Source organism: Pelobates fuscus, chromosome 3, assembly GCF_036172605.1.
Source record: "Pelobates fuscus isolate aPelFus1 chromosome 3, aPelFus1.pri, whole genome shotgun sequence".
NCBI classification, from domain to species: Eukaryota; Metazoa; Chordata; class Amphibia; order Anura; family Pelobatidae; genus Pelobates; species Pelobates fuscus.
The window spans coordinates 70,558,485-70,571,808 of record NC_086319.1 but is presented as its reverse complement, the minus strand read 5'-3'; the positions used below and the strand labels follow the sequence as shown (position 1 = coordinate 70,571,808).

Here is a 13,324-nt window from a genome sequence, read left to right as displayed (position 1 = left end):
TAGTGCAAAAGATACATATCATCTTTGCGGTTTAACCGGTTTTTTTTTGTTTTTTTTAATGGTTTAACCCCTTCAGGTAGGATAGTGTCCAGGACCTCCACACACCATAACAGCTTTTTGCAATGAAGTTTTTTATGGGGACAGAGTGTTTATTTAAATAAATATTAAAACAGCATTCTTAATTTAAATGTAAGACTTAAGGACCCACAAATGGCTTTTCTATTCACTAAGTCACTACAGTACACTTTGAAACCCAGATTAATCAATTGAACATGTTGCATTGAAAATTAGATAATCAAAGTATTGCAAATACACAAAAAGCCGTTGTGAATGAGATCCAGTACTCCAACCGAGTACCTCCGCCAAGTCAGCTCCTGGAAGCCATCGGTGTGACTGGGATCACTGAGGGCATTTTCTACCCTGGACCACACACCAGACGACACTTCGTGAAGGTTAAAACAACAACTAACTTTAAAGGACCACTATAGTGCCCTGAGGGTGCCCCCACCCTCTGGGCCCCCTCCCGCCGGGCTCTAGGGGGTGGAAGGGTTTAAATTTACCTCTTTTTCCAGTGCCGGGCAGGGAACTCTCCTCCTTCTCTCCTCCTCCATACCGCCGTCATCGGCTGAATGCGCATGCGCAGCAGGAGCCGCGCGCGCATTCAGCCAGTCCATAGGAAAGCATTCTCAATGCTTTCCTATGGACGCTGGCGTTTTCTCACTGTGAAAATCACAGTGAGAAGCGCGGAAGCGCCTCTAGCGGCTGTCAATGAGACAGCCACTAGAGGCTGGATTAACCCTATTATAAACATAGCAGGTTTATAGAAGAAAGGGTTAATCCTAGCTGGACCTGGCACCCAGACCACTTCATTAAGCTGAAGTGGTCTGGGTTCCTATAGTGGTCCTTTAATGGACATAGTACACATATTTTAAGCCCCCCAAATCTTCATTTACATACAACAGGTTGATAAGAGCACTATAGTACAATGTAGGGCGGGGTCAGATAATATCAAGGACTGATGGGAGATTGAGGAGGGACAGGGCAGCTAGTTTGAACTGATCTGGCAGTGTCCCTGGGACAACGCCCTGCTGGGGAAACAATAGGACAGGAAAAAGGGGGAGTGGGAGAGGCACAGACAAGCAATACATTCAACATACCCTGCACCAATAATGGGCACAGTGTGACCAAAACACAAGACACATAGTGTCGGTCTTCCATCCCTAGTGACAGTGACTACTGTCATAGCAGTCATGTTCTTTAAACCCATAGTGACGGTTGGGTTAGTAAAAAAAAAAAAAAAAAAAAAAAAAAAAGTATTTAGCGACAAACATGAGCGCTGTAAGCGATCGTGAGCACTTACTGCCGCTCTAAGGGTATTGCAGCGATGCCTCGATGTCGAGGCATCCTGGAATACCCCCCTTGACTGCGCCCGGCAGTGAGGCAGAGCTTCGGAAGTCATCAGGCAGGGTTCCGATGCTCTGCCTGTCTGCTAAGTGCCTTGAGGGGTCGAGGCACTCAGTAAAATAAATAAAATAAAATACATATAAGTGATAATCCCCCAAAGTTAGCGTTCTTATTAGTTTTTTGCATTTTTAAACACACAAACAAATATAAATGCTAACTTTGGCCAGTGTTTGTGACTAAGTGGCTACTAAAAAAAAAAACTGGACATACCCCATAATGAATACCCTGGGTTGTCTACTTTAAAAAAAATATGTACATATGAGGTGTGATTCAGAGATTTATGACAGATAACAGTGTTACAATGTCACTATTGATACATTGTAAAAATATATATTTTGAAACGGCAATGTCCTACTTGTACTTATAGCCCTATAACTTTCCAAAAAAAAAAGTTGAGAACATGTTAACATTGGGTATTTCTAAACTCGGGACAAAATTTAGAAACTATTTAGCAGTTTAGTGTTTTTTGGCGGTTGTAGATGCATAGCGGATTTTGGGTCAAAATTAGAAAAAGTGAGCTTTTTACATTTTCTTATCATATTTTATCTTTTTTTTATAGTAAATTATATGATGAAGATAATAGTATCATTAGAAAGACCATTTAATGGCGACAAAAAAAAACGTATATAATATGAGTGGGTACAGTAAATGAGTAAGAGGAAAATTACAGCACAGAAATGTAAAAACAGCCCTGGTCCTAAGCGGTAAAAAAAAGAAAAAAAAAAGAAAACAATGGGAATATAAGAATAACACCACACTAGATTTGTTGCAAAGACAACAGATATTTGATTCATTACAGGAGTCAAGTACAATTCTTATTTCAGCACAGTCTTTCACCTTTCAGCTATCGATTTCCAAGACATATCCTATTCCCATGGCATCCATGTATTATTCAAATGTTACCAATCCCTCAAATGTGATCCTCCGTGCTGATGGAACGAGAAGCGTTTTTTCTGCACATCTAAGCATGTCACTTAAATTATTCCCTTCATTTTACTTATATGTGTTACTTTATGTGTGTTATTTCCAAAATCATAACTTTCAGGAACATTACTCTATAGAGCCAAATGTATATAAATGAAGAAAATTAATTTATATAGGAAGCCTGAAGTATAACAAAAAAGCAAATGACAAAAAACGGTACCGGTAGGTTAAAATGCACAGCTTTGCATCTAACCTAACTGAGAGGTTTTCATTTTTATACAGAATACTCAAAAATATGCGTTTACAGCAACAATAGAACACAGGAACTCAGATTTAACATTTGCACAACCTGCTGACCATAGATTTGAATTCTTACTGATGTTATTCAGGGAAGCATCTACATAGTAATCACAAGATATCAGAAACTTGAGGTGACTACACACAAAATGGTACCGCCTTGGCATAATCATCAGCCTCCTCAAAAGGAGGCCTCAGTCTGGAGGATAATTTGGTAGATTCTTGGCAGAACTGAGATGACTTGCTTGAATCACTAGACTAGCACACAATCCACTAAGGCAGATATGAAAGCCTTACTTGAGGATATACAGGTGATGTTCTAGGCAGATATGGTGCTTGTCCGAGAGGAAGCAACTACCTTTACATTCTGGATGGTGGTAGTGGAGGAAGACCTAGGAGGTCTATGTGTACTGCAGTCTGCCAATGACGAGTCCTGGGGGTGCTACAAAAAGGGCAAACTGATTTGTGAACAAGAATGGTGATCCTAGAGGACAGAACAAGGTCTTGCAGCATTCACATCTGCAGGACACTGGAGGAAGTTACAGTGGAGGAACCTCTGCATTAATGGAGCCAAAATTGTTTCTCCACACACTTGTCTCCCAAGCAGGCAAAAACACATTTCTTTGGATGAATATCTATGGTTTACTAAGGGTGATATTGCCCCACCAGAGGCCTCTAGAGATGTTTTATTGCGGTTTCAGAAAAACTCTAAAAGGCAGCACACTCCTGAGGGTTGTTCGGCGCTCCTCAAATCACTTTTGAGGGATCATACCTCTTGGTTTTATCACGATACACCGTAATGTGGAGACAATCTTTCCAACCACTTACTAAGATTTACAGGACAATAATGTTCCTTACAAATTGTGTTTTCAAGGTCATCAAGCAGGTACTGATGGAAAGTCTTGCACAATTACTCACATCGAGGCAGTACTTTACTTTCCTGAAGTCTCTGGGTATATCCACTGACTCTTTGCCACATTCTCTCCTGCATGAATGGAATGTGGCAACAATTTCCCCATTTGTGCCCAAGGCGCCTTCATTGTTGCCAGTGACTCACTCTCTCTAAGATAACCCCCAAGGCCTTCCTTCCGGTCCTTTTTATGAAGAGGACTAGTTCCGTAACCTGTTAAAACTACTTGTGAGAAATCAATTTCTGATTTGTTGTGTTGTTTTTTGTTTGTTTGTTTTTTATTGCTAATCACTTCACCTCTAAGGCATATTAATGGTCATATCAAGATCCAATTATCCCCTCCCCCTAAGGGCAGGAATTTCATGTAGGTGGTCATCAATCTACTTGAAGCTGTTCTTTTGTAACTACAATTGGTTTCATAATACGGATTATAGGCCCAAAATTCCCATCGTTTGCAGCTTACTCACCAGCACACTAATCCTTTATTTATTGTATTACCTTTTTATTACAAAAATATGTGCTTGAATGCATTATTGTTCTCTGAAAAGTGTCTAAAATTATAGTCACCAGAATAACTACAGCTTAATGAATTTGTTCAGGTGAGTAAAATCATAACCTTCAGGCTTTTTGCTGTAAACACTGTCTTTTCAGAGAAAATGCAGTGTTTACATTACCGCCTAGTGATAACTTCACTGGCCACTCCTCAGATAGCTGTTAGAGATACTTCCTGGATCATGGCTGCCTAAAATGCATCCAAGCATTCAGTATCTCCTCCCTCTGCATGCAGACACTGAACTTTCCACATCTCTATGGCTGATTGGCCAGGGCTGTGTTTGAATTGTGCTAGCTAGGCCTCTGATCTGCCTCCTCGTCAGTCTCAGCCAATCCATTGGGGAAGCATTGTGATTGGATCAGGCTACCACTTCTGATGATGTCAGCAGACAGCTTGTTTTTATATTTTCTTAGGCAAACAGCATGCAGATCTACAGCTTCTGGCTTGAATACAGTAAGATTTTGTTATATTTATGGAAGCGTGAAGTGCCCAGGGGGGCTAGACCCTATAATGATCCTTTAATAAATGTGTAAAAAAAAACAAAACAAAAAAAACACTGTTTCAAATGTCAGAGCAATAATGCTGAATGTGCATAATGGTTTGGGGGTATAACTGCTAGGCCTGAAGCAATCCCCAAAAGAAACCCAGCACCAAACTGTGGTTTCTTTTTTTAATGCACCATCACGAGAAAACAGCCAGCTTTCGACTTACAATCAAATCTTATTCCAAACGGAATTCACTGGCTGGTTACTGCTCGCCATAAATCTGAATACAGAGATTCTGATCCTGTGCTAAAACAAAATTCACACTAAGAGGTATTTTCCTTTGCACGCTGCTGGCATTACAGGAAGAACACGGAGCATCACGTATTCTCGGTTTTGGGTCTGTGTAGCACTCTCGCCCACACCGAGTGGGTGGTTCCGTCACCTACGCTATGCAGCTTCTAATGAGCACCTCTCAGCAAGGCTCGACTTCAAAGTCTTGCCATGGCCCAGCAGAAGGTTACATGTAGGCAGGTTTAACCCCTCAGGCTGCAGAAAAGGCTTAAAAAAAATGGTTGGAAACATGAATCAAGTAAAATGTGCTGTTTTACTGCAGCATTCAGCTATTGCACCATCTGGTACCCGAAACGCAGAGGCCATTAGTGATCTCCCGTTGTTACAGTTTTTCAGAGGAGAAATACATTTGTAGTGAGGCAGCAGGAAGGATGCTAAACTTCCACCTCAGCAGGTTAACAGAGAACTCAGATTGTATTCCCTCTCTGCTGGGGCACCTTTCATTTCCAAGAACATAACCTGCAGAATGATATTCCCCATTGCTTTTCTAAACCCATTATAAGCAGAACTGCTGACACTTGGCTCTCCGTCTGTGCGTTTTTGTTTTCTCCGACCTATATCTTTTCCCTACTCTGTATTGCTCTGTTGTGCAGATCGCTGCTTCAATCAGCTGATCTAGTCTATCGTTGCATCAAACCCTTCAGTAAGACGGAGATGACAACAAAAAAAAAATCTTTGACAGATCTCTCCATTCAATCTTCTGAATTAAAAGGACGCATCGCATGCAACTTGCACCAGGCTTTACCTCGATATAATAAGTATCAGGAGTTGGTTGATACCAGTTTGTATTCTACCAGTGCAGCTACACAATGAAAACACTGATTATAAGAATTACTAAAAGAGCAAAAACACAAAGGAAGCAATGTCTACTAAATGAACCTTTAAAAGCTGCAGTCAGAGCTGAAAAAAAGCTGTAGTGATAAACACACTGATAATGTAACAAGAAATATTATTCAACAATGAAAATCTGTTCTACTCACACAAAGGGCTGACTTCCTTCAACTGTATCTCTGTTCATCTTTATTTCCTTCCCCTAACCTAGATTAATCAAGTTTAGCGTTTTTAGTATTGCAGAGGTTTAAGGACACAATAGAATTTGGCATCTTTTTTAACGTTCGGGCAATCTCTAAATACAGGCACGTTTGTAGTGAAAATGTAGTGGTTGTGGTGCAAATAATCTTTAGATGTTAAAGGGATACTATAATGCTAGTAATACAAAGTTGTATTCCTAGCTCTATAGCTCCCTCAGCCGACCCCAACCCCCACTGCAACCTTTACCGTACTTACCCGATTCCAGCGCTGATGTCCCTCGGTGTCATGATATGGGGAATGGACTGCTGCAATGCTTTCCTATGTGGAACTGACGGACGATGGATGTCCTCATTTATGAGGACGGCCAGCATCAGTTAGGGGACCAACCTACCAGGAAGTGACTCTAGTGGCTGTCTGATTGACGGCCACTAGAGGCAGTCTTAGCCCTGCAAGGTAACTATTGCAGTTTCAGAAACTGCGATAATTAACATTGCAGGGTTATGGGGACAGGGACATTGTACCCAGGCCACTTCAATGTGCTGAAGTGGTCTGGGTGCCTATAGTGTCTCTTTAAATTTCACATTAGCTTAGATTCAGCAGGAGGAGCAGACTTTAGGTGCTGAGCGAGCCCTGGAATTTGTCAGGCCACTGGAAATTGACTTATTCACCAGAGGAACAGCCAGAAAGATTCTGTGCACCATTACTACTGCAACAAGTTTTCAATAAGATTTTTTCTTGGTTAGTTTCACATTCAGCTGTGTTTGCAAATTCTTTCCTCAATGCCTTCCATTGTGCAGCACTAAGTAAATGTATTCTTTCAGTGATTTGAGTTGGGCAACACTGATGTCATACATGATGAGCAAGTTCAGAAGTTGAAGGATTTACTAAAAGATGGATCTGCCCAAATCCCTCAGGCCCTGCGGGGTTTTACGTAATGCAGCAGTACAAAGGATAGAAGTTTTAAAAGTACATGTTGGTAACTCAACTTACTGAAAGCAGAGGCCTTAAGGCTTTCTCTCTGCAGACACACATTATTAAAAAACCACCGTCAGCACAGCTATCACATTCCTTTTTCATTTTCTTTAAGGATCTAAGCATAAATATGAGGCAATATATAAACCAGATAACAGACAAACCAGACGTGTCCTCCTTATTCTTAATGGCATTATGCAAGGTCGGTATAAGGCTGCACAGAGCACGTTCTGCGCTTGAAACACGGGCTAAAGGGTTACTCCAAGCACCAGGACCACTTCAGTGATATAAAGTAGCCATGCTGCTTGAAGTCTGTATTTGCAGCATTTTGCTTTGAAACGATCCACTTACAGAACTGATTCACTTTGCTATCAGAGGTATAACTCCATCTCCGGTAGCGCCACTAAGGCATCATTACCCAGCCTAGAACAAGAGATCTGAGCTGGCTAATGTCAGTTGTGTGCATATTGGACATATGATGTCAGCACGCACAGCATGTTGGGACATGCATTCAATTGCAGCACGCCCCAACTCTGTGTCACCCTTGTCTTCCCTGAGTGACTCAGTGGAGGGGGAACAGGCTGCCAGGCGAACTTTGCCTCGAAATATACGAAATAGTTAATACTTCCCAATTTTCTTGTGACATTCAAAAGACCTCAAAAATAAAAACATCATAGTGCAGACAGTCTTAATCTTAGAAAATATACTCATGAAATTGAGATGATGGGAGGTATTATTTAAAAATGCATCATTTAGATAATTCAATTATTACTATTTTTAAATCTCTTTTTTCAATTGAAAAATGAAATCATATAAGCCAACATTAAAGCAGTTCTTCACATTCTGGTGTCTCAGCCTAATTTGCAAAGACCCCCAATGGTGACATTGCCACTTGGTGTACGCTGGCCCAAGGGTATAGCAGAGGGTAGTTATACTTCCCCACTACGATCTTCTGTGGGTGACCACCATGTGCTTTCTGCAGGTCCCAGGGCATGAAGCACCAGGAGCTGCAGAAAAAAAGATGGTGGCCCAAATAAGTGCCGTTTCTCTTGCTGCCTTCTACAGAAACTATCACTTCCAGAGATATGATTCTCCTTGTTGCTTTACTCTAGTAAAAGCCATTTCAGTTTTTTTCTGGGGTAAATAAACAAAAAAAAACCAACATACTGGCCGTCACTGTTCTTCCATGATGGGGCAAGTCCGTTGCCCCATGATGCATTGGGCATCTAATGAACAAATGCAATTCCTCTACAAGTACTGTCCCCACATGTGTGCTGTGCTTATCATGAATACATTTCATACTTCACCAATAAAATAAAATGAAAAAATAAAATGAAAATATAGCACAACCAATAGCTAACTTTTACTTGGCTACTTGGGCTGTACTAAAATTGAATGCGTTCCCTTTTAAACTTCTGGAGGCCCAATGGCAAGAAAATTAAAGTGTGAAATGTTTTTTCTAAAAATGGGAAAATATCTCAAATAAAATATAATCGAAAAAAATAAAAATCTATAAGTCAAATTATTGTTTAACAGAACTTACGGTATTTTTATTTGTAAAAGGTAGAAATGTCTGTCTCAGATGGGTTAATTAGATTAACATACCAATTAATGATTGTCTGAATAGGAATTTAATGGTCCCATATGTTTCCTTGATGTTTGTTTCCCATTGCCGCTGATTGTTTTCACACCAGCTGTAAATTATCTCATATTTGTCACCCACACAATGCAATGGAATGCCCTCAGGACACAGGGGTATCTTGGAGGGACTCTCTGCAGAAGATGTCAAGCTTTAATAAGAACTCCATTGAAATGCATGGGATGTTGAAAACAAAAGGTGCATATATACACAAATAGGAAATTACGGAAGACCAAAATACACCCAGACACGTGGAAAACTAAATCTCAAGTTTCCTTTCAAATTGAATTCTAGCTTTAGAAAAAAAGAATCTCTCTTTCTCTCTCTAAATATAATTTTTAAATGTATGAATCTATCTTTGTCCACCTACTAATCACCTTGGCTGATGATGACTAATTACCAAATTCACACCATTAGTGACTTCAGAGAGTATGATTTTCTAAATATATAAAGATTACAACTTGAGAAACATGCATAACTTAATAATAAAAAAACTATAAGAATATAATGCTACTTCCATTAAGTGGCTTAAAACAAAAAATGTTTAGACATCCAAACAGATACTCTAGAATATATTGTATATACAATAAATACGTAAAACTACTAAGCCAGGAATGCCCATGAGTCATCAAGTACAGCCGTCCTATCGCAAGTGCTTAGGGAAGGGGTGCCCAAAAGGTAGACCCTCAGATATTGTAGAACTACAACTTTTTACTAAAGTGTGGATTCAAAGTGAATTCAAACAGAATTTCAGGCTAACGTTGCCCAACTAAAAACACAGCTGACTTTTTTCCAATTCAGGTTTTTTGGCCAATAAAGTTCACTTTGAATTCTCTCTTTAGTGAATGACCTTGTTGTCTGCGGACAGGGCATATGAGAGCACTACTGTCTTGTCCTTTTGCTACCAACATCATGGAGAAGGAAAAGCTTGTCAGGTAAGATATCTAATTACCATACGCAAAGATTAAACCCATTACATCACCCGATAATTAATGTATTGACATTATGGAGGAAATATAAAGACTTATGGAAATTATCACCAGGCATATCGCCCTTGTATCCATTTGCGGGGAACCCTGATTTTTTTTGAATGGCAAGGGAGCACCTATTTTTTATCAGACTTTATGGGTCCTCCACACAAACTTTATATAATATATTAGAAGGGAACTCTATCCCAACACTCCATGAGATTCTAGGCTCAATTAGAACCCCAACATCAAAGGAATTGTTTATGTATTTACAGCTCGCTAGCTTTATTAATAAAAATGGATAAAAAAATAAATAAATGGATTCCCAGAGAGTTGTCAGCATTTGAACACTTATGTAGTTCTGATAAACAAGGGGTCAGGGCAATTTCCATAATATATGACATGATACAAAATGGGGTAACTGAAGGGCATTTTCAGGAAAAGTGGGCAGGCGCCCTTCATATACAAAGTACAATTAAAGATTGGTTTATTTTCCAAAGAGTAGTGTATTATTCAATAAGTCAAGCTAAAAGGGAAACATAGATTAAGATGTGCTGGTATAAAATATCATCAAATCTTAATCTATAATTGCAGAATATTAAAAAAGAATGTTGGAGATGCGGACAGGAAATTTAGACATATGGACATATCTAGTGGTTCTGCCCTAAAATTCAAGTGTTCTGGCAACAAGTACTACCCTTACAATTTACATTAACACCTTCTCAGATATTGCTGGGCCGGCCAAATTCATTCTTGGACACCAACAAGCAAAAGCTTCTATGGATCCTCTTAAACTAAGAGTACACCTTAATACCTACCCTTTGGAAAAATGTTATAATACCGACTTTAGTTCAATGGGTGGACAGAGTCCAGAGTACAAGAGTGATGGAAGAACTACATTGGGAGCGCTTAATAAAACAAAAAACAAAGACACTCCAATGTTTGGGAACCCTGGACTAATTATTGGAAATCAGGGAAAAGGAAGTAGGGGGAAACATTCACAAAATACTTTTTTTTTTAACTTAAAGGGACACTATAGTCACCAGAACAACTGCAACTTAATGTAGTTGTTCTGGTGAGTATAACTATTGGCCTCTGGCATTTTCATGTAAACAGTGGCTTTTCAGAGAAAAGGCAGTGTTTACACTGCCCCTAGTAACACCTCCAAGTGGCCACTCCTCAGATGGCCACTGGAGGTGCTTCCTGGCTCAGTGCAGCACAGTAGGCAGCACTGCCGTTCAGCATCTCCATGCTCTGCATGGGGACGCTGAATTTTGAAAGGTGATGATATTGTATAAATTAGTCCTATATAACATGATCATACATGCCGCTCTATATAAACATACTTGCATATACGCACATATACTACGTGGTCATATGTATGTGCACACACCTATGGAATCTGCTACTTCACCCACATCGACTTCTGACAGTGTTTCAAATCAATAATAAAGCCACACAAGCTTTATAGAAAAACACGGCTAGTGGAATTGACTGTACTGCAGAGCTCAGTGACATTCAAAAATTTGTTTCCATGACTGAGTCGCAATACACAAGATTACGATCACTATGCACAAAGTCATGTGGAAGCTTAATGCTATTGGACTGTGAAGCCAAGGAAACACACTATTTGCTGTGAATCCAATCACACTCACAACTCTTAGCTTGCCAGATATCAGGAAAAATAAAATAGCTACCTGCCTGACTTCCCAGTTCCAACTGTAAAATGTGATGTGAGAAGAGATAATTATCTTAGGCTATTCCTAGCTTTCGGTACTGACCTACGTCTTATAATACCAACTGTAAAAGAGTGTTATAACGTATATGCACATGGATCAAGCCGATTGATCCTTGGGAAAAATAGTGGTTAAACCAGTGTGTTTAAAGGAGTAGGCAAAATGTAGCCCTACAGGTGTTGTGGACTACGTCTCCCATGATGCTTTAAATGCCATAATGCTGGCAAAGCATCATGGGAGATCAAGGCTGCCTGCCCCTGCTCTAAAGTATCTGACACTGGTCTGTGATTGAAGTGATACGTCTTGCATCAACATATTTGCAAAAGATGTGACGTATTTTGATTGATTAAAAGGATACGAGCATACACCTGTATTCTTAATTTAAAGAACACGCGCTTATAGAAAATAAGTGATACAACTTCATGATTCATGGCACCCGACAAGTACCTTCTCAGCTATCGCAGTACAAATATTAGTATGGATACTGAAGATATAAAACCTTATTATTATTATTATTATGTTGCAAAATGAGGATGTGGGCACTGCTAAGAATAGGATACAGGCTAATCGGACAATACTGAAATTGGCAGCTTGTGAATTGAAAGGTAATGTATCAGGGAGATGAGTAAATTGGTGTACATGCAGGTCTATGCACATGTAGAATATTAAGCTCTACGTATGTGCTTTTTTTTTTTTTTTACCAAATAAACTTTCAGAAATTAACAACAAAGTATACAAAAACATAATGCACAGTTACCAACCTTTAGAGGTTAAGTCAGGTGTTTCTGTTGAAAGAACTCGAGATGAGCTGAAAGAGAAAAATATTACAATTCATATTAAAAAATATATATATACATTATTTTGCTTATGCAAAAAGAAAGTAGAATTTTTGCAATGATGCCTTGACCACACTTCACAACGTAAAACTATGTTTTTATTTTATTTTTATACATAGATTGATTTGCAATGCGGTGGTCTATACTTTAGGAACACTACAGTCACACACATGCCTTCACCTCATTAAAGTGGTCAGGGTTCCATTTCCCCAACGTTTTAACCCTGCCATAAAGACAGCCACTAGAGGTTGTAATGTGAAATAGGAGAGTAAAACTCAAAAAGAACATCTAACTGGTGAAGAGCAGCATTTTTTTTAAAATTTTTTTATTATTTCTTTTTATAGACATGGTTGTGCTGGAACTGTGCACTAACCTCCCAATGCTTTGGATTGGCTGAGAACATCAATCTTGATAATCTCAGCCAAAGAGGCAGAACTTCCTTGAGCAGACCGGTTTTGCGAGATTGAGAAATTAAAGGGACTTTCAAGTGCCAGGAAAACATCAGTTTTCCTGGCACTGCAGGTCCTGCGGTGCCCCTCTCCCTCCCATACCCCATCACATGTTAGCTGAATCCAGCGCCGATGTCTCTCAGCGCTCGGTCAGGCTCCGCCCACACTCCTCCCCCGCCAACGTCAGCCGGCAGGGGGAGACTTAATGCACATGTGCGCGCTCGCATTAGACCTCCCAGTTGGATAGCATTATTCAATGCTTTCCTATGGGGATTCCGGCGACGCTGGAGGTCATGCATAGCGTGAGGATGTCCAGTGTCGTTTAACCCCTTAAGGACACATGCCATGTGTGACATGTCATGATTCCCTTTTATTCCAGAAGTTTGGTCCTTAAGGGGTTAAAACACTTTTCAGGTTCTAAGAACCCGGAAGTCCCTCTAGTGGCAGTTTATTAAAAACTGCAATAATTACACTGAAGGGTGAAGGGTGATGGGAGTTGGCACCTACACCACTCCAATGGCCAATGAGCATCATGGAAGCTGTAGTTTTAAAACATCTGGGGATCTACCTTTTTGGGCAACCCTGAATTAAAGGGACAGCTTCTGCACTGACTAGGAAGTGACTAAAAGCTTTCAGCAAATCCTGATATCCTCTTTTTTTCAAAGGGAGTGCTGTCTATAACCCATAAGTCCCTGCACAGCTGTGGTT

The 13,324-nt window shown here is 40.0% G+C and overlaps 1 protein-coding gene across 3 annotated transcripts in view; it reads right to left on the bottom strand.

The window, feature by feature from the left end:
* CDK17 (cyclin dependent kinase 17) overlaps nt 1-13,324 on the bottom strand; it is a 182,584-nt gene that overhangs the window by 108,869 nt on the left and 60,391 nt on the right. For all 3 annotated transcript variants that reach the window (XM_063447170.1, XM_063447168.1, XM_063447169.1), the window contains exon 2: nt 12,093-12,139. The gene's annotated coding sequence lies outside the window, so the exon portion shown is untranslated. The remainder of the gene's footprint in view (nt 1-12,092; nt 12,140-13,324) is intronic.